Raw genomic sequence first — 21,119 nt, 5'->3', positions numbered from 1 at the left:
ACGAGACATAACGAGCTGTAATCATTTTGACGAGACATAACGAGCTGTAATCATAGGGTGCTAACGTGATGAAAGCGCAATGTTCACGCCAGAATAACATTACCAACACTACCAAACAATCTATTTCATGTTCGGTCAGTACTACTGGTAATATTTGTCATGGCATGTAGACTGCAATTTGTTCAATAATTATTGCCCAGATGTAGGATAGGCCGATAGGCTACCCGAAATGCGCTAATTAAAGCCCACAGCATATTACCATCATAATAGCGGCTTATTGTTACGTGGTAGCAAATCATGTTATCAAAGAAATAGACGTAATGTAATGCACACAGATATATTGCAACAGGTAATGGTGTAGGCCTATCTGACGAAGACCTGAGTGGTTGGAACGTCGTACTTGTACACTGGGCGCAAAGAAGACTATCCTCACATTTTTCCCTTTGCAACTGTCAAAGAAATCCAATGAACACGGGAAGGCCTAGGGTAGCCTATACTGTAAATCAGATGGGCTAAAGATTAGGCATAGCATTCAGTGATTTGCATGCAGTAATTTCAACACTGACCTTGATCTAGCCTAGTTTGGCTATTTAAAGCTACTGCCAAAACACAACACAACAAATGAACTATAACAAACAATAAAGGACTTAATCACACAAAGTAGGCCTACTATTTTACTGACTATAAAAAATAATAATTATGTAGGAAGTTTAGAACCCAGAATTGACCTGCACACTACAAAAGTGCACCGAATTCAACACAAATGACTCTATACACTTGGAGGAGGTATGAGTCCTTTCTTTTCCAGATATCTTAGGATTTCGCCGTAGTATCGCTTCAGTATCGAGCATCGTGATATTTATGGCAGGTATCGTATTGAAGTCATAATTTTGGTATCGTGACAACACTAATGCCCACCAAGTTTCGTGTACCCCGGTCTTTCAGTGTCCCGGGAATCATTGACGGAAATTTGGGCATGCGAAAAAGAAAAAAATAATAATAATCTGACTAAACCTATAAAGCTTCGCTGCGCGGCGGTCATAATAATAGAAAACCTTAAGTCTATATAAAAAACATACCATAAGTCACATCATACTCTAAATATAGGTACAGGATATCAGTTGAGAATGCTATTCAAAATGGCAAAATGTCCACAAGGAGTCACACTGCACTTGACTATAGAACCCCTATGATTCTCTCTTCAGATATGACCATATAGTCCTACAGTGCTACATTTACATTATGATATATAATGTCAGTTAGGATACAAATGTATTTTATTTAAGCAGGAGGGGGTTAGATAGACCACTGGCACAATTTACTCTGACTCTGACAAAACGTGCACCTCAGGCATCATTTTTGGAGAAGTGCTTAGTTAAGCTACTCAGAGCTACACTTGCTACAATAACCTTTGATGTGAAACTGATTTGAACTGATATGCCAAATAAAATACTTGGACAGACAAAAGACTACTTCATCCACATGACCCTCCACAAGATGAAGTTTAGAACTTTAACTTGATGCCTAGTTCTGAACCCTTTGTCAAACATTGTACATATTACAGTAAGTCATAGTCACACTATTATTAATATTACCACTGGCAGCATAAATGTGAAATACCAAGACAGTTCTAATGTACACATATGTTAAATAAGCTGTTTTAGATGCAGTTAGCTATATATATTAAAATTGCAACTCACCTTTGAAGTGAATACTGAAGTAAACACCAAAAGCACTTTAGTCTTGCACAGAAAGTAGTTCTGTAAGGAAAGGACTTCAAACCAAAGCTGGAATGATCATAGAACATGCCCCCCCACATACACAAACACACACAAACATTTCCATTATGCAGCTGGCATATTTGTGAGTGTAGCCTACATGCAGATAACTAAAAAATAAACTGGTGCATTTCCATACTCAGCATACTTTCCATATTCCATTGTGGCCTCTGTAGTTCCAGGAAAAATAAGTCCATCAGGCATACAAAGTAGTTATAAACCAGGACCAAACAGTGAGGCCATGCAAAAAAAGGAAGTGAAAGATCTTGTGGCTTCTTTATTGCAAATTACGTCATAACACCAATCATTATACTTTGTATAATAGACCTATAACAGAGCTTTGTTTATTCAGCTCTGAAATGGTTACAGTTTGTATGATGATGAAGCAATGGGTGGAGTATCGGCCTATTCAGCGTAGGCCCTACAACGGATCTTGACCACACACCAACATGTTATGGTGGAGTGTGAGGGAACCAGGATTAGTAGCTCTCTGTGTGTTGGTGGCTGTATGAGTCTCTTCAGTGTTTGTCCTCCAAAGGCAATATTTCACTAATCCCGGATTTATCACTCGTTAGCTGCTGTCAGACATATGCCTATAGTGTGGATGTAATTCGTTTCTTGGTGTTTTATGCCCCCAACATTGTCTTCAAGGCAGCGCTGCCTGGAAGACGACGTTGGGGGCATAAAACACCATCGAGGATGTAATTCAAGTAAAATTCAAGTAATAATAGATCAATGTAAATGTAAATCAGATTTCTCGGCCAAGTATACAAGAAATTAGCTCACTGCATTCCATCCGTGAATTAGTGAACACACAGAGCACACAGTGAACACATTATTTCTCTGGATGACGTGACAGCGGTCCTTAACACCGTAGTTAGTAGCTACTAATAGAGAGAAATAGTCTTTGGTCACTGCTATTTACTGATTTCCGACTCCCATTGACTTCCATTCAATACATGTACAGTAAACAAAACGTCAATTATCTGGTTAAACTAATGCCACTGATTTATGCCAGCAACCATTTCACTTTGATAATAAGATACATTTTGGCAACATATATAGAGCAGGAATAACAGAATTTGGCTTAAGCAGTGAGGAGAAATTTTATGCAAAGTGTCAGCCCCTAAGATTGTGCCCATTTCCTAAATTTGTGGTCGTTTAATGTCGAATGTCAGAGTAATTACATTCCAAAACATACCTTAATGATACTCCACAATTTATAAAGGAACAAAGTTTAAAAAGAAAAACACAATATATCAGATGGATTACACAAATAATTGACAAGGAAGTACAAGATTATTCTACGGTCACTTCTTTTCTAATAAATATAATGGGCTACATTACATATTTCAGGCTATTACATGGCGGCATTTCACTGCACTTTGTGCTTTTTTTGGATGTAAAAGCAAGCATTGAAATGGCGTCATCTGGTGGCCGTGCAGCGCAATAGTGCCATGAAATATTTTTAATTCAACAGGAAATTACGGTAGAAATCTTGTTTTTTCTTACTAATTATTTGTGTAATCCCTCTGATATATTGTGTTTTTCTTTTTAAACTTCGTTCATTTATAAATTGTGATGTAATATGAAGGTATGTTTTTGAATGTAATTACTTAGACAGGTAAGGGATAACGGCCACCAAGGTAACCTAATACGTGACTCATGGACAAGGGGAAATGCAAAGCATTCCCCGTCACGCAGCGGCAATTTTCTTCCTCCCGAGATTTCTCCACGCTGCTTGATCCAAATTCTGTTATTTTTGCTGTATATATTGTGGCGAGCGCTCGTGGAAAGATGCAAGTGTAGCAGGATGCAGCTGCCTGGCTCGCGCTATGCTTAACTTGCTCTGCTCTGAGTGGCTCTGGGCAGTTAACTGTGAGCCATCCAACCGCGATGGCCAAGCCACTTTATAAACTGGGACTTTTCTTTGGACAAGTGACGTCAACGGCACGCAATGTGTGTCTTGTTTACCTGTCCAGTGATCCGACGTCAGCTTGTTTACCTGTCCGGTGATCTGACGTCGGCCTTGGTTATCCGTTCCACCTTAGTGCCGCAGGTATGACTAGCTCCGTTTCTCCTTCCACCCATTTCACTTTGTTACTTGGGCTTATAGGAATTATTTCGTAATTCCCCTGTGCTGCAGCAGGCCTTTCACCGGCTGAGTGTGTGCCCTGCTAATCAGCAATCAGAGCTTAGGGCCTGTGACTCAACGCTGTTACCTCGCACTATTTAGCCGTGGTGCGACCGCCAGTTGGCTACATTGGTGCTGAATGGCTGCTGCTTTGCTTAGACGTTTTCCACGCTATGTTTGGTCTACGAGTGGCTTCGTTGCGCCCGGCTGCTCGAGATATCGACTGATCTGTGGCTAGCTTAAGTTATCGGTGGCTAGCTTGTTACAGTTGCTTGCACTGTGTTGGATTTCTTGTCCTGTCCTTGTTGTGTATGTGTGTTAGTGTTGTCACAATACCAAAATTATGACTTCGATACGATACATGCCATAAATATCACGATGCTCGATACTGAAACGATACTACGGCGAAATCCTAAGATATCTGGAAAAGAAAGGACTCGTACCTCCTCCAAGTGTATTGAGTCATTTGTGATGAATTCGGTGCACTTTTGTAGTGTGCAGGTCAATTCTGGGTTCTAAACTTCCTACATAATTATTATTTTTATAGTCAGTAAAATAGTAGGCCTACTTTGTGTGATTAAGTCCTTTATTTTTTGTTATAGTTCATTTACATTGTGTTGTGTTTTGCCAATAAAGTAGCTTTAAATAGCCAAACTAGGCTAGATCAAGGTCAGTGTTGAAATTACTGCATGCAAATCACTGAATGCCATGCAGAGGGGCCTAATCTTTAGACCATCTGATGTACAGTATAGGCTTCCCTAGGCCTTCCCGTGTTCATGGGATTTCTTTGACAGTTGCAAAGGGAAAAATGTGAGGATAGTCTTCTTTGAGCCCAGTGTACAAGTACGACGTTCCAACCACTCAGGTCTTCGTCAGATAGGCCTACACTATTACCTGTTGCAATATGTCTGTGTGCATTCCTACATTAGCCTACGTCTATTTCTTTGATAACATGATTTGCTACAACGTAACAATAAGCCGCTATTATTATTAGGACTCAACACGCTTTGGTGGTATTATATGCGGTGGGCTTTAATTAGCGCATTTCGGGTAGCCTATCCTACATCTGGGCTATATTAATTATGACCGCCCAAGCAGCTAAGCCGGGCGGTCATATAGGTTTAGTCAGATTTTTTTTTTTTTTTCTTTTAAGATGCCCAAATTTCCGTCAATGATTCCCGGGACACTGAAAGACCGGGGTACCCTAAACTTGGTAGGCATGTAACCCCACATGGATAGCATGGAACCATCGTTTTCGTTTTGATCTGTAGCCCCTGCTGGACTGGACCCCCAAAAGGAGGGTAGGGCAGACACAGTTTTCTGTGAATATCTCGAAAACCGTAGGGTTTAGGAGGACCATTTTTTTTGTATGTTGATCTCAAGGGGCCATGTCAACCCATTCCATAACCACTCATTTCATGTATAGCGCCACCTAGTTAAACACAAAAAGTAAAAATGAGGTGTTGTAATTGAAGGTATCTGTGACCTAACATAGTCAAAACTGTAATGAAATTGGAAGTGTAGGATCATTATGACACCCTCTGTATGCACGCCAAGTTTTGTGGAATTCCGTTCATGGGGGGCCACACAATAAATTAATTTATGTTACTATACCCCAACTGGCCTGTAGGTGGCCGGAGACAGTTTTCTGTGAATATCTCGAGAACTGTAGGGCCTAGGAGGTCCACCTTTTTTATGTATGTTGGTCTTAAGGGGGCATGTCAACCCATCCCATTACCACTTATTTCATGTATAGCCACCTAGTTAAAAAATTCAAAAGCAAAAAATTAGGTGTTTTCATCACAATATCTCTGGCTGACAAGGTCAAAACTGCACGAAATTAAAAGTGTAGGATCATTATGACACCCTCCGAATGCATGCCAAGTTTTGTGTACTTTCGTTCATGGGGGACCTTACAATAAAATATTTTATGAGTACATTTGGTGACGTACACCAACAAGGATTCCCGGAACACTGAACGACCGGGGTACACAAAACTTAGTGGGCATGTACCCCCACATGGATAGCATGGAACCGTCATTTTTCGTTTTGATCTGTAGCCCCCACGCTGAACTGGACCCCCCGAAAGGAGAGTAGGGCAGACAAAGTTCTCTGTGAATATCTTGAGAACTGTAGGGCCTAGGATGACCATTTTTTTCCGAATGTTTGCCTCCAGGGGTCATGTTAACCCATTTCATGTGCACACATGTGCACAAACAGATACACACACACACACACACACATACATTCACAGTAATCATACGTATGACACATACTCACACAGTAGACATATGTACGCTTGCATGAACAGGCACATACGCAGGCACACACACAAGCGCACGCACACACACACACACACACACACCCACACACTTAACATAAACATAACACAAACAATCAAGAATTTCTCAGAATTATGAACAGGCAAGATGGAGGTGGGGTTGTATAAAATGAATTTTACATGTGAAATCTATGAACTAATCATGTTTTGGTACTTGTTGTCTAGCAGATACCAGTGAGAATTGAGTGTGGATAATGCAATTTAGTGAGACAGTTAGAATCATATAGGCCTTTCAGCGTGATTTCTTTTTGTGGAAAAAATGTGCTGGACAGGGCGGCGGTCATATTTTGTACCGCTCTGCGGTACATCTAGTTGAACAAATTGCAGTCTACATGCCATGACAAATATTACCAGTAGTACTGACCGAACATGAAATAGATTGTTTACAAGTTATGGTAATCAAGTCAAGTCAAGTCAAGTCGGCTTTTATTGTCAATTTCTTTACATGCACTGGTCATACAAAGAATTGAAATTTCGTTTCTTACTTTCCCATGCAGACATAGACATGCTTTAAATACAGACATAGACATACTATAGACATAGCCATAGACAATAAACATTAAATTAAAGTGCAAGACTGAAATATAGAACATGTATGTATCAAAATAGAAATATAGGACATATATATAAAAAGAATAGAGGTAGTTGTGTTGTATATTTATATAGTCTTAACAGTTACATGAAGTTTAAACTTGTGCTTGTGTGACCTGTATATTTACATTGATATGCAGTATGCAGTAATTTCAAGTATATATCAGGCTTGATGTGAAGCAGCAACACGTTAGGGCGCAGTCACAGTGCAGTTCCACAGGGCTGGTGTTGGGGGAGGGGTTAGGGTAGACAGGATCCCTAGTTTCCCTAGGTTCCTGGCTGGCTGGTGGGTGGAGGGGGGGGCTGTCAGTGATGGGAGAGTGGGTAGAGTGTTCAGCATCCTGATTGCTTGGTGGATGAAGCTACTTGCCAGTCTGGTGGTGCTTGGGAGCGGAGGCTCCCAAGCACCGCTCCAGAGGGGCAGGAGGCTGAACAGTTTGTGTGCAGGGTGGGTTGTATCCTTGACAATCATTAGTGCTTCTTGGGTGAGGGTGGTGTAAATGTCCTGCAGGGGGGGAGTGGTGCTCCAATGATCCTCTTAGCTGTGTTAACAGTGCGCTGGAGGGTCTTCCTGTTCTGATCTGTGCAGCTTCCGCCCCACACTGTGATGCTGCTGGAGGCGATGCTCTCGATGGTCCCTCTGTAGAATGTAGTCATGACAGGAGGCGTGGCACTTGCCTTCTTCAATTTGGCGAAGAAGTAGAGGCGCTGCTGGGCTTTCTTCACCAGTGATGCTGTGTTGGTGGTCCAGGAGAGGTCGTCGCTGATGTGCACCCCCAGAAATTTTGTGCTGCTCACTCTCTCCACAGCATCTCCGTCGATGGACAGTGGATGTTATTCTGGCGTGAACATTGCGCTTTCATCACGTTAGCACCCTATGATTACAGCTCGTTATGTCTCGTCAAAATGATTAAAGCTTGTTATGTCTCGTCAAAATTCATTGATGAAGGAAGGTTCGCTTTATCCCAGAGAACCTTACTCGTTTCACTTAGGCTAGACTAAAAACAGAAGAGAAGAACTTGGCACTAACCATGTAGTCGTGTTTTCTATAGCATATTCGTTAACCTGCCGTTCTTTGAACAAAAATGTTGGGATATGTCTGCGAGGTGTTTAGCCAAGTTCCATGCGTAGCCTACTGCTTTTAAATTACTTTGAAACATATTTCACAAACGGGCCTCTGTGTACCTGATGGCTTGCCTTCACTATTCGCGATAGTTGCAGATTTCACTTCACCTTTTGTTTTATCCACAAGGCCGAGGACGGTCGGCAAAGAACTACTGTATGTTGACGTTGGCTGCGCACTCACTCAGAGCTACCTGCTTGACACGCCCACTTGCCTAGATGCATGCAAGGAGCAATGAGAGCAGCAGTTCACGCAGACACAGAACAATAATTTTAATAAAGTATCGATTCTAAAAACGTCGGAAATCGTATCGTTTTTTGCGTGAAGGCATCGTGATACCTTTTTAGTATCGATACACCGTGCAACACTAATGTGTGTATGCGTGTATAGTGTGTTTGATGGACTGTCACCACTTTATTATGACTGCCGCGCAGCGAAGGTTTAGTCAGTTTTTTCTTTTTTTTCTTTTTCGTATGTCCAAATTTCCGTCAAGGATTCCCGGGACACTGAAAGACTGGGGTAGACGAAACTTGGTGGGCATGTAACCTCATATGGATAGCATGGAACCATCGTTTTTCGTTTTGATCTGTAGCCCCCCCCCGCTGGACTGCACCCCCCGAAAGGAGGGTAGGGCAGACACAGTTTTCTGTGAATATCTCGAGAACCGTAAAGTTTAGGAGGACCATTCTTTTTTTGTATGTTGATCTCAAGGGGCCATGTCAACCCATTCCATAAGCACTCATTTCATGTATAGCGCCACCTATTTAAACACAAAAAAGTAAAAATGAGGTGTTGTAATCGCAGGTATCTGTAACCTAACATAGTCAAAACTGCACGAAATTGTAAGTGTAGGATCATTATGACACCCTCTGAATGCACGCCCAAGTTTTCAGTGGAATTACGTTCATGGGGGGGCCACACAATAAATTAATTTATGTTACTATACACCAACTGACCTGTAGGTGGCGGAGACAGTTTTCTGTGAATATCTCGAGAACCGAGGGGCCTAGGAGGTCCACTTTTTTTTGTATGTTGGTCTTAGGGGGGCATGTCAACCCATCCCATTACCATTTTATTTCATGTATAGCGCCACCCCTAGTTAAAAAATTAAAAGCAAAAATGAGGTGTTTTCATCACAATATCTCTGGCTGACAAGGTCAAAACTGCACGAAATTGAAAGTGTAGGATAATTATGACACCCTCGAATGCATGCCAAGTTTTGTGAACTGTTCATGAGGGGCCTTACTATAAAATAATTTGTGTACATTTAGTGACCCAGACACCAACAAGTGAGGATTCGGTGACACTGAAAGACCGGGGTACCACCTAAACTTGGTGGGCATGTAACCCACATGGATAGTATGGAACCATGGTTGTTTTGGATCTGTAGATCCCCCCCCCCACGCTGTACTGGACCCCCTCGAAGAGGGTGGGGCAGACACAGTTTTCTGTGACTATCTTGAGAACCGTGGGGCCTGCGATGAGGCTATCCAAAAAATATTTTTTCGCTTTTGCCGTGACCCAACCGACCCTGTCAATTTAGAACCCGTCATGAGCTCTCTCTCCTCTGGTAACACGCTGATTAAAGTCTGATGACCTCCACCTGTTCCTGCTCTGCTCCTGCCTCACCCCTGGATTTTACCTACCAGCTGCACTGCATTCACCACTCATCATGCCGGTATATAAAGCTTCCTGTTTTTTCAGGTCCACCCTGTCAGATCGTCAGCCCCGGTAATCTTGACCTGCCTTCCGTCTCTCTTCTTACCTAATACAGCCTAGCCTTGACTGTACTGCTGCTCACCTTTCAATTGCTGCTGTGTGTGTGCAGCCCCAGGACTTCCCGGATCATCCAGCTCCTGCCACAGCTGCTCGGCTATTGGGGAACACACACACGCGAGACCCCTCTTGAACTCCTGAACCCCTGAAACCCCTGTAACCCCTAAACCCTTAAATAAACATTCCTAGCATTGGACGCTTTGTGGTCCTCCGTCCTGTTTGGTGTCTGACAGCAACGATCTGAATCAAACATGGACCCAGTGCAACGGTCGAACCAGCATGGAAACCGGCGAACCAGAACCACCCACCGCCATGCAACGCCTGGAAGAGACTGAGAGAGAGGCAAACCGCTAAACACTGCTGACACTGCCTCCCTACTTCAAGTCGCCTACCATCAGCTTCAGCAGTTCTTACAGCAACAGCAACAACTTGCAATGATCATTCAACTTCTCACCGCCCAGCACCCGAAGTCTCCTGCCCAGTCCACTGCTTTCGTGGCTGCTGGAGCCCCAGAACCCAGGATCGCAAACCCAGAGCGGTTCGAAGGCGACCCAACCCAGGGTATGCGGGCGTTCCTGGACGAGCTGCCGTGTCCAGTTTACCCTGCAAACCCAGGACTTTTGCCACTGAAGGGGGGTAGGGTCGGTTAATGCGATCACTCACCCTGACGGGCGAAGCTCGACTCTGGGAACGGCGAGTTCGAGCCGCCAGACCCCAGCATGTGCAACCTTCAAACCTATTCGCAGAGGGAGATGCTCAAGGTATTCGATTTGGAATCCACCACAGCCCGAGGCATCCGACCCTGATGAGTATTCGCCAAGGCAGAAGGGACTGTTGCCGGATTACCCATTGACTTCGAACTGTGGCAAGTCGGAGCTCCTGGAACATGGAAGCATTGGTGGGATGCCTTCCTCCACAGCCCGGACGGACTACATAAAGGACGAAGCTGGTTCCCCATGATCAACCCCCCCCCCCACTCTTGATGAAGCCATTGCTCTGGCTGTCCCCGCATCACCCGCAGGATCCAGGTCCGTCGTCGGTGAGAGAGGGCGCCAGAGTCCATCCACCAGCACACGGAGTGTCCCAACCACCCTTCTGTCGCACCTGCCACACCGCAGCAACCACAGCCGGACCAGTCTGAACCGATGGAGATCGGCCGCCTCCCTAACCCCTGCAGAGCCAGCTGACGCATCACCTCCAACTTGTGCCTGTACTGTGGTGGTGATGGTCATCAGTCGCCACCTGTCCAGTAAAAGCCGGAGCTCACCAGATGTAGGAGGAATCCGGATGAGCTCAATGAACATTCTGCCCTCCATCAGCCGTAAACCCCTCATCTAAGTCTGTCTTTACCTGTCTGATTCCACCCACACCCCTGGCAGCCCTGGTGGACTCTGGGCAGAAGCATACATTATTGACACAGGACTTGCTCGTCAGCTGGGCTTGAAAGCCATCGCCATCCACTCCTGTTCCAGCCGGCCCTGGACGGTCCGTGGACTGGCACAGTTACCAGCATCACAGCCCCCATCTCAATGATGGTGTCAGGAAAACCACCGAGACCATCCGCTTCCACCTGCTCAGCTCCCAGGCCAACCCCTAATCCTGGGGCTACCCTTGGCTCCGTCTCCACAATCCCACCTCGATTGGGCCTCGAACTGTGAAAGAGTGGGGAAATGCCTGCCACCTGACCTGTTTGCGTGCTGCCCGCTGCCCCCGGCTCAGTACCCCCAGCACTGCCCCCGACATTTCTAATGTCCCCTGGAATGCCACCATGGCCTCCGAGGTGTTCAACAAGACCAAAGCCACATCTCTGCCCCCCACACCGTCCGGACGACTGTGCCATTGATCTCCTCCCCTGGGACTGCTCCACCCAAAGGTCACCTCTACTCACTATCCCTCCTGAAAGAAAACTATGGAGGTTTACATCAGGGACTCCTGGCAGCTGGACTCATCCGCCCGTCTTTCCTCGCCAGCTGGTGCGGGTTCTTCTTTTGTGGGAAAGAAAGATGGTTCTCTTAGCCCCCTGCATTGATTATCGAGGTCTGAACGATGTCACAGTGAAGAACCGGTACCCTCTGCCTTTACTCACCTCTGCTTTTTGAGTTGCTCAGGGATCCACTATTTTCACCAAACTGGACCTTAGAAATGCTTACCACCTAGTCCCAGTAAGGGAGGGTGACGAGTGGTGGAAGACTGCATTCAACACCCACACCGCCATTATGAGTACCTGGTAATGCCATTTGGCCTTCACCAACGCCCCAGCTGTATTCCAGGGCGCTGGTGAATGATGTGCTATGGACATGCTGAATAAATTCGTCTGCGGTGTACCTGGGCGACATCTTAATTTTCTCCAGAACTCTGTCCGAACACACTCGTCATGTCCAGCTGGTTCTTCAACGGGCTCCTGGAGAACTCCCTTTATGTCAAAGCAGAGAAATGCGAGTTCCACGCTCAGACTGTGTCGTTCCTGGGATACATTGTCGCTGAAGGCAATATCCAGATGGACCCCAGGTCTCGGCAGTTACCTCCTGGCCAGTTCGGGGAATAGGAAGAAGTTGCAGCAATTCCCGGGTTTGCCAATTTCTACCGGGAGATTCATCCGAACTACAGCGCCGCCGCCTCCCCTCACAGCTCTGACCAGCATCAAACACCCCCTTTTCCTGGACCCCAGAGGCCAACACAGCCTTTCATACCCTCAAGGCCCGGTTCACCACTGCCCCCATCCTCCAGATGCGGATTCAGACCCGGCAGTTCGTTGTCGAGGTGGGATGCCTCAGACGGGAGTCGGGGCCATACTCTCTCACGGGCAGAGGAGGACAACAAGTTGCACCCTGTGCATTTTTCTCTCGCCTTTCACCTGCAGAGCGCCAATTATGATGTTGGAGACCGCGAGCTGTTGGCAGTCAAGTTTGCCCTGGAGAGTGGCGTCACTGGCTGGAGGGGGGTCCACAGTTCCGTTCCTGGTCTGGACCGATCCACAAAAACCTCGAATACATCCGCAACGCCAAACGCCTTAACCCCAGACAGTCCCGCTGGGCCTTGTTTTTCACCAGATTCAACTTCACCCTGTCATACCGCCCAGGTTCCCGGAACACCAAGCCGGACGCTCTCTCCCGTCAGTTTCATAAGGATGACGCCCCTTCCCAGGAACCTGCATCAATTCTGCCCGATCCCCAGTGTCAGAGGCTGCCCTGACCTGGGATATCGAGGAGGAAATTCAGGAGGCCCTCCGTGACCATCCCAGTCCCAGTGCATGCCCAGGCGGTCGCCTCTTTGTCCCAGAGAATTTGAGGTCCCGGTCATACAGTGGGGACACAACTCCCGCCTTGCCTGCCACCCGGGCTCCGCCCGCACCTGCCATCTCCTTGCCCAGCTTCTGGTGGTCTGCTTTGAGAAGGGATGTCGAGACTCCGCCCGTGCCTGCCCCACCTGCAATCAGAACAAGTCCTCCACTCGGCCCCCGCTGGTTTACTCCAGCCCTGCCTGTGCCCACAATGCACCCTGGTCCCACGTCTCCTTGGACTTTGTAACTGGCCTCCCACCATCAGGTGGGATGACGGGTCATTCTCACTGTGGTTGACCGTTCAGCAAGATGGCACACTTCATTCCCCCCCTAAACTGCCATCTGCCAGAGAGACTGCCCAGGCTGTTCTTGATCATGTCTTCCGTCACGGGCTGCCCAGGGGATGTTGTCTCTGACCGAGGTCCATAATTCACCTCCACATTCTGGAAGGAGTTCTGCTGCCTTCTAGGGGCCACAGTGAGTCTCACCTCTGGGTTCCACCCCCCAGTCCAATGGTCAACTGAGCGGGCAAACCAGGAGCTGGAGAAGGCGCCATGGGTGCATGGTTTCTCGAAACCCCAGGCTTGGGCACAACAACTGACGTGGATAGAGTATGCTCACAACTCCCCCTCACCTGCTCTGCCACTGGTATGTCACCTTTCCAGTGTGTGTATGGCTACCAGCCCCCCTGTTCCCCAGCCAGGAGGGAGATGTGTCCTGCCCGCCTGCCCTCGCCTATGCCCCGCCGTTGGGCTGCACCTGGTCACAAGCTCGTACACGCTACTCAAGTCAGCTGTCAGCTATGCCACTGGGGCTAACCGGCCAAGATCGCCGCACCCGCCCACCGTGTTGGCCAGAAGGTGTGGCTGTCAGCCAAGGATCTCCCCACTGCGGGTGGAATCACAGAACTGGCACCTCGATTCCTCGGCCCGCTTCCCTATCCAGAGGGTCATCAGCCCAACCGCAGTCCGGCTCCAGTTGCCAACCTCCATGAGGGTGCACCCTACTTTCCATGTTTTTAAAGTCAAGCCGACGCATGAAAGCCCGCTGGTCCCCGTGCCGCTTCCTCCTCCTCCCTCCTCCTCGCCTGACGGTGGGCTGGTGTACACCGCTCGACGCCTGCTTCGTCCAGACGGGCGCAGGTAGGGGCCTCCAGTATCTCGCCGACTGGGAGGGCTATGGGCCTGAGGAGAGAACCTGGGTGCCAGCCAGTCGGATTGTGGACCGGACACTCATCGCCGACTTCCACCGCCTGCATCCTGATCAACCTGCAATCCGTAGGGGGCCGCCCCAGAGGGGTCCCTAACCGGCCCTGCCCGCCCGGCTTCCTGTCCTGTGCCTGACCCTGACCCTGTCCCTGTACCTGTCCCGCTTTTCTGTCCACCGACCCTCCAGCTCCCCTCCGAGGATGAGGATGTTCACTCGGACCGCCGGGAGGAATTCTAGCCCTCCACCGCTCCCCTCCGCCCTCCCCCCGGGTGCAGGTCACTCTTGGGGACTTCTGGGGCCAGCCCTTAGGGGGGTTCTGTCATGAGCTCTCTCTCTGCCTGGTAACACGCTGCTGATTAAAGTCTGATGACCTCCACCTGTTCCTGCTCTGCTCTGCCTCACCCTCGTTTACCTACCAGCTGCACTGCATTCACCACTCATCATGCCCGTATATAAAGCCTTGCTTTTCAGTCCACACTTGTCAGGTCGCCTGCAAACCCGCACCAGTTACCTGCCTGTCTTGGAAAAAACGACTCTTACTCTTTGCCTGTGAACCCAGACCCGCTCGACTACTTCTTTGATCTCCAGCCCCGGTAATCTTGACCTGCCTTCCTTCTCTCTTCTACGAATACAGCCTAGCCCTTGACTGTACTGCTGCTTCGTTTCAATTGCTGTTGTTGTGTGTGTGTTTCCCCAGGACTTCCCGGATCATCCAGCTCCTGCCATTGCTGCTCGGCTATTGGGGAACACACACACGCAGACTCTTGAACTCCCGGAACCCCTGAAACCCTGTAACCCCAACCCTTAAATAAACATTCTAACGTGACGCTTTTGTGGTCCTCGTCCTGTTTGGTGTCTGACAGAACCGACCCAAATATTTATTTGTTTCCCCCTTTTAGTCCGACCGACTTGCGGGTTGTAAACTCATGTTAAGACCGACCGATTTTTTTTTTTTTTTTTTTTTTTTTTTTAATACTCTAAACAACCAATACAAATAAAATACTATTTATTTTAGTATGCCTAAGTATTGTGAATATAAATGCCTACATACAAACGCTCTCTTAAATAAAACCCTGTGGCGTCATCTACACCATTGGTTTACGCATGTCACACTATGGCCTATACGCTTCGTTTCATTCACACAACAACAACGCTTTTTACTTGGCACGGTTCTGGAAGAACTGTGCCCAGATCTTTTCCCATCCTTTTCCCCCCTCTAGTCTAACGGTGACTGTGTTGAAGAATTGAAATGTGGTCTATTCAGCATTTCTCAAAATATGGGTCCGCAACGTGGAGACTGCTGGTCCGCGAAGTCGTGGAGTGAAATTAGGCCCGGTGCTTCGTCTGATAATTTGCTGTGCAGTTGATCAAGATACCGCAGACCGACAAAAAAAAGAAAACAAACGCTTTTCTGCTATCGATGTCATTAAACATGGAGCCATATAATAAAGTGGTGGTATGAGCGCTCATTCAATGCAGGCGCTCTGCGCCGAGAGAAACTGAAACTAATCGATAACGTTGATATCAAAGCTCCGCTTCAACCTGTTGAATGCTATTTAATTGTTTAACGACACTTAATAGAACGACGTTGATCTTTGGAACTTCCATAGAAACAGAGGAGAGACTGTATAATATAGCACTGAGTATTGTATTGTCAAATTTGAATATAATGTGGCCAAAAGCTATTGTAGCCTTCTTTCTATCTGTTAAAGATCAACAGATCAGTGTTTTACGCCTATCTGCTCGCCAAAAAAGCTGGTATTGTGTTTCCTGAATCCTTGCATTCAGGCATTCAAAATAAAACTTCATTAAACAACATGTATTTTTTTTCTCCATTTCCTACCAATGTATGATGCTTGCATGAGGGAAACATACCAAAACAAAAGCACCCATATAATTGTTGCTGTTTTGAGAAGTATTTCTTTTCTTATGCAAGCATCATGCAACCATGCAAAAGCAATTAAATTATATCTTACATTAGTAAAGTAGTCCTCTGATGTGCATGTCACAAAACATTTAAGTGAAAGTGCATGTATAACAATATAGGCATAATAATGATTGTGATAATGATAATGACAATTTGATTGAAGTCTGCCATTACTGGGCCTCAGGTCAAAGAAGTTTGAGAAAGGCTGGTCTACATAACCTGCATCAGATTGAAGTTTGCAATGATGCGCCTGAAGGCATGGGTTGAGGACCCAGTCAGTTACGTCACAATATGCACATTTGTTTAAATTCATACCTACGTAATCACCATGACCAAAATGTAACTTTTTTTTTTACTTTGAATCTTGAAAAAAAAATATTGACCTACCTACCGACCCATTTTTTTTATTTTTTTTGGCTGTTACTGCAAACAAGAATATTTTTAAGGATGGCCTGACCAATTTTTTCCGTATGTTTGCCTCCAGGGGTCATGTTAACCCATTCCATGTGCACACATGTGCATAAACAGATACACACGCACACACATACATTCACAGTAATCATACGTATGACACATACTCACACAGTAGACATATGCACGCATGCATGCACATGCACAAACACACATACGCAGGCAAACACACAAGCACACACACACACACACACACCCACACACATAAACATAAACGTGTACACGCATACATGCACACAATTCAAGAATTTCTCAGAATTATGAACAGGCAAGATGGGGGGTGGGGTTGTATAAAATGAATTTTACATGTGAAATCTATGAACTAATCATGTTTTGGTACTTGTTGTCAAGCAGATACCAGTGAGAATTGAGTGTGGATAATGCAATTTAGTGAGACAGTTAGAATCATATAGGCCTTTCAGCGTGATTTATTTTTGTGGAAAAAATGTGCTGGACTGGGCGGCGGTCATATTTTGTACCGCTCTGCGGTACATCTAGTTTGCTTTGTTCTATTCTGCCTCGTTACATGTACGTTGTTTTCCTTGTCTGTGTTTGTTTATTTATTTGAACCCTTGTCTGGAGGCCATTTTCATGCTGTTGATATCCAAGGGGATTGGCCTGTTTTGTGATTGACTTTTTGTTTGAACTCTTTTGTTGCCCTGGTTTGTCCACACTGAGGGGAGACCTTAGAAGTTGCTGATCCTCAGTTTGGTGGTTTTGTTTCTCTGCTTATTACTGTGTATTGTCTCTCTATGTTTATTTTGGTTTATTATGTTCACCCCTTGTTAGCCCTGTACTCTGGGCTCTCGAACGGGTGGTCTACTAGCCACCCGGTTTCTCCAACTTGTGCGTGTGTGAACATCTGTACCTGTTTTCACCTACTTTCACCTGTTCCCTTTCTGTTTAGGTGCTGAGGTTGCCAGTGGGAGCAGTGCCCTTGCGGTGGTGGGTCCCTTTGGTGTGCAGTGGCTGTGTGTTCACCAAGTGTGGCTGTCTCCCCTGTGGTTTGGGTGTGTGTGTGAACTCGTGTACGTGTGAGAAAGGGTGCTTTCTAGGGATGCTCATTGCTTGAGCCATAGCCTCCCACCGGTAAGCTTTAGTCCTACTCTCCCTCTCCCTTCTGTGTGTGCGTCTGTGCGTTGTTTGTGTTTTTGCCTTGTTCCATTTGGTGTGCAGTGCAATTGGTTGCTGTGAATTCCTATGTTTGCTGTGAAATCCAAACGCATGTTGAGTGAGTTACTATGTGTGCTCCTTGGTTTTTATAAATAAAAAATCTATATTTTTGTACTAGACTACTGTCTCTGGCTAATTCATCTGTAATTCATCAATTCGAACCTGAGTGCCTTGCTAGAATAAAAACTAATTATTTGGGTGCAAGTCCCATCGTGGCGTAGTCTGCCTAAGCCCTAGTACTTGTGTTACACTTGCCACACAAGTGAGTCAAATAATCTTAATTTACAACCCTTGCATCCCTTACACCACACGACCACAAGGTGTACTGCATTTATTTAGACTCAGACATGAACACTCAATTCTGGAATTCACTAAACACTAAAACATGACTTTTATCTCAACCATAAACAGTCACATGAGCCTTTGTGCTAACTAACTCAAATCAGAATGATGTCTCCCCCCCCTCTGGTTGCTACATAGCCCCCACCTGAGTGGTCAGCCATCCTCAGCGCATCCTCATCACTCAATACAAAGTCCCTCAAATGTCCAGGCTGTCTCCGTTATCGAGCAGGCCCTCTGGGGCTCACAGGGGGTGCAACTGGAGGAGAAGCATCCTGATCAGCCTGTGGGTACAGGTCGTCGAGGTACACGACACAGCGGCTCCAGAGTACATCTGCCAGCACCCTCTCCATCAACCGTTCAAATGTAGCAGGTGTGCATGACATGAGGCGGAACTGCCACAGCCCCTGCCCGATGATGAGGGCAGTCTTTGGTATAATGTCTGGGGCCAGCTCCACCTGCCAGTAGCCACTGCACAAGTCTAAGGAGCTGAACCAGCTGGACCCCAGGAGGTAGTCAAGGGCATCATTGATGCACAGGAGTGGGTAGAAGTCCTTCCTCGTGGTGGCATTAAGGAGTCGATAGTCCACTCAGAAACGCCAGCTGCTGTCAGGGGCACCAAGACAACTGGGGCTGCCCATGGACTGTCGGAGGGCTCAATTACTCGCGCAGCTGACATTTCGCGGATCTTGTCCTCCAGCCGTTGGCAAGACTCAGTCGATGAGGTCATAGACGGATGGGCTTGGCGGAGCCGACCGTCAATAGCATGCTAGACCAAACCCGTATGCCTGCAGTCTTTGTCTGTTACGGCAGAGATGTCCATGTAATCCTCAAGGAGTTGTTTCAGCTCGCGCCATTGCTGTAGGTTAGGCCATCTCTGCTGCGTTGCCACAAGTCATGTATGGCCTCGGTCGTCTCGGTAGAGGAGGGAACAGCAGGCTCCAGCATAGGGGCTGGGGAAGGCTGTTTAGAGGTGCTGGTGGGTGTGCTGGCAGGTGGTGATGCACAGTGGCCTGGCTCCTGCAGAGCAGTCATTGCTTGGTGGCTGGTGTGTTGGTTAATGGGCTGCTTCTTCCTCCGCTGGCCAGACTGGAGTGCCAGGGTCTCTGTGCCAAGAGTAATGGTTGCCCCTGACACATCAACAAGGGCTTTGCATCAACAATGATGCATGGGTCTCGGATGTTGGCGAGCCAGAACTCATGCTCCATCACCAGGCTTCCAGCCTAGATTCTTAGTCCCTTCTTCCCTTTCATGTCTGCTCTTTCTCCTTTCACTGTCATTAGCTGGGTGTTAGTTGGGGACCACACCTTTGTGGTCCCCTCTATACTTCCAACTCAATAAACACATTTGTTTATTCAGCTTTATGCAGCAGAAATACGCACTTGGCCAGCCTACAGAGCAGGCGCATTTTGGAGAGAGAATGAACAGATTCTTGCGTGCGTGCATGCATTCTCCAAAATGCGCCCATTCTGTAGGCTGGCCAAGTGCTGCATCGTACAGTGTAGGCTATTTGAGGTGGGTTACCAGCAAACAACTTCTAAACAACAAAATCAGAAAGGATGCAGACAGCAAATGTAGAGGAGTAATTTCTGATGGAAGAACAAAATGCTGAATGATGCCCAATAAAAGCTTTACTGATGTTAAAGCACACACACATAACTGTAAAATAAAACTAAACAAAATGTAAATTTATCAAAGGTGACCAAATTAATATACTGTAGGCCTAGGCTATTGTTCGGTGTGAGAGTAGGCTAGGCGCTACTGTTAGCTGACTAGTGCCGAAAGTAGGCTAGGCGCTACTTTTAGCCGACCAGTGCCGAACCTGAAATTGCGAATATTAACAATGTAGCCTATAGGCTATAACTGTAGCCTATAACTCTTTGAATATTGCACCCTGGTTAGAGACCAACTCACAACGAGTAACAAGTTACTTTCCAAAATGACTAACGAGTGTAATTTCATTACAATTTAAAGAAGTAACTAACTTGTAACTCGTAACTTTTTTTGAGTAACAACCCCAATATTACTACTACTATAGGGGCCAGCGGATGGCGGACGGATGATGAATTTTGTGTTGGGTTTCAGATAAAATAATAGCCCATCTGCGCATCTCTACTCAATACTGGAATACTGACCAGATACAGCCAAACACACTAAGACACTCAGTCGAGGTGGTGAAAGTACTAGTAAAAGTTAACATGAACTTGGCACTATTATCAGTCACACACACTGGAAATCACAGAAGGCAGTTAACATGCACATAATAAGGGACCGTTCGTTATTTATAAACGGGGCCACCGGAGGAAAATAGGGGAGGGTCATGTCTTTTTATTCTTTGTTGAGGGGAGGGTCACCTAACTTTTTTTTGTCTAGGAGGGGGGGTCACCCATCTTTTGTATTAATGAAAACAGCAAAAAATCAAAGTGGCTTGTTTGATTGTTGATTTCTGTCGCCATATAACGTTCTCTTTCGTTCCATAGCTCTGTCAACATTGAACAATGAAAATAAGAGAGGGTTTCTCACGCAAAATACAGAAAATGTCAACATCCGTCCCCACTTTGGAAGGGTTTGAGCAACAAAGTAGCCTACTTTATTCACGCCTAACAGCCTATATCCATTTGGTCAACTTTATCCAGCCCTAAAAAAGCTAAATTTAACTTTGGTTTACTTAGTTTACCGTGTAGCCTAGCCTAACTTTAAACAGTGTGCATGCTTATAAAGCATAGGCTAGGCTACTTGTGCTTCATTCATCCACACATCCAGCTCCTAACGTTTTGACAAGCATTTCTACCAATTGACCTTGTTCCTGCCCATCTCTAGCTTTTCTGTCTCCATCCTTTCTGTTTTTGTTGTTTGCAAAAAAATATATAGTAGCCCCTATTTATTGGTAACCAGCAACAAGTGCAATTTGTTAATCGCGGTCATTCTCTCTCCTGCCAAAAAACGTGTGTTACGTTCCAAGTAGTGCGTAATTCTG

This window comes from Alosa alosa, chromosome 24 (genome assembly GCF_017589495.1).
Source record: "Alosa alosa isolate M-15738 ecotype Scorff River chromosome 24, AALO_Geno_1.1, whole genome shotgun sequence".
NCBI lineage: Eukaryota > Metazoa > Chordata > Actinopteri > Clupeiformes > Clupeidae > Alosa > Alosa alosa.
The sequence above is the reverse complement of the archived record's forward strand: the minus strand, read 5'-3'. Positions refer to the sequence as shown.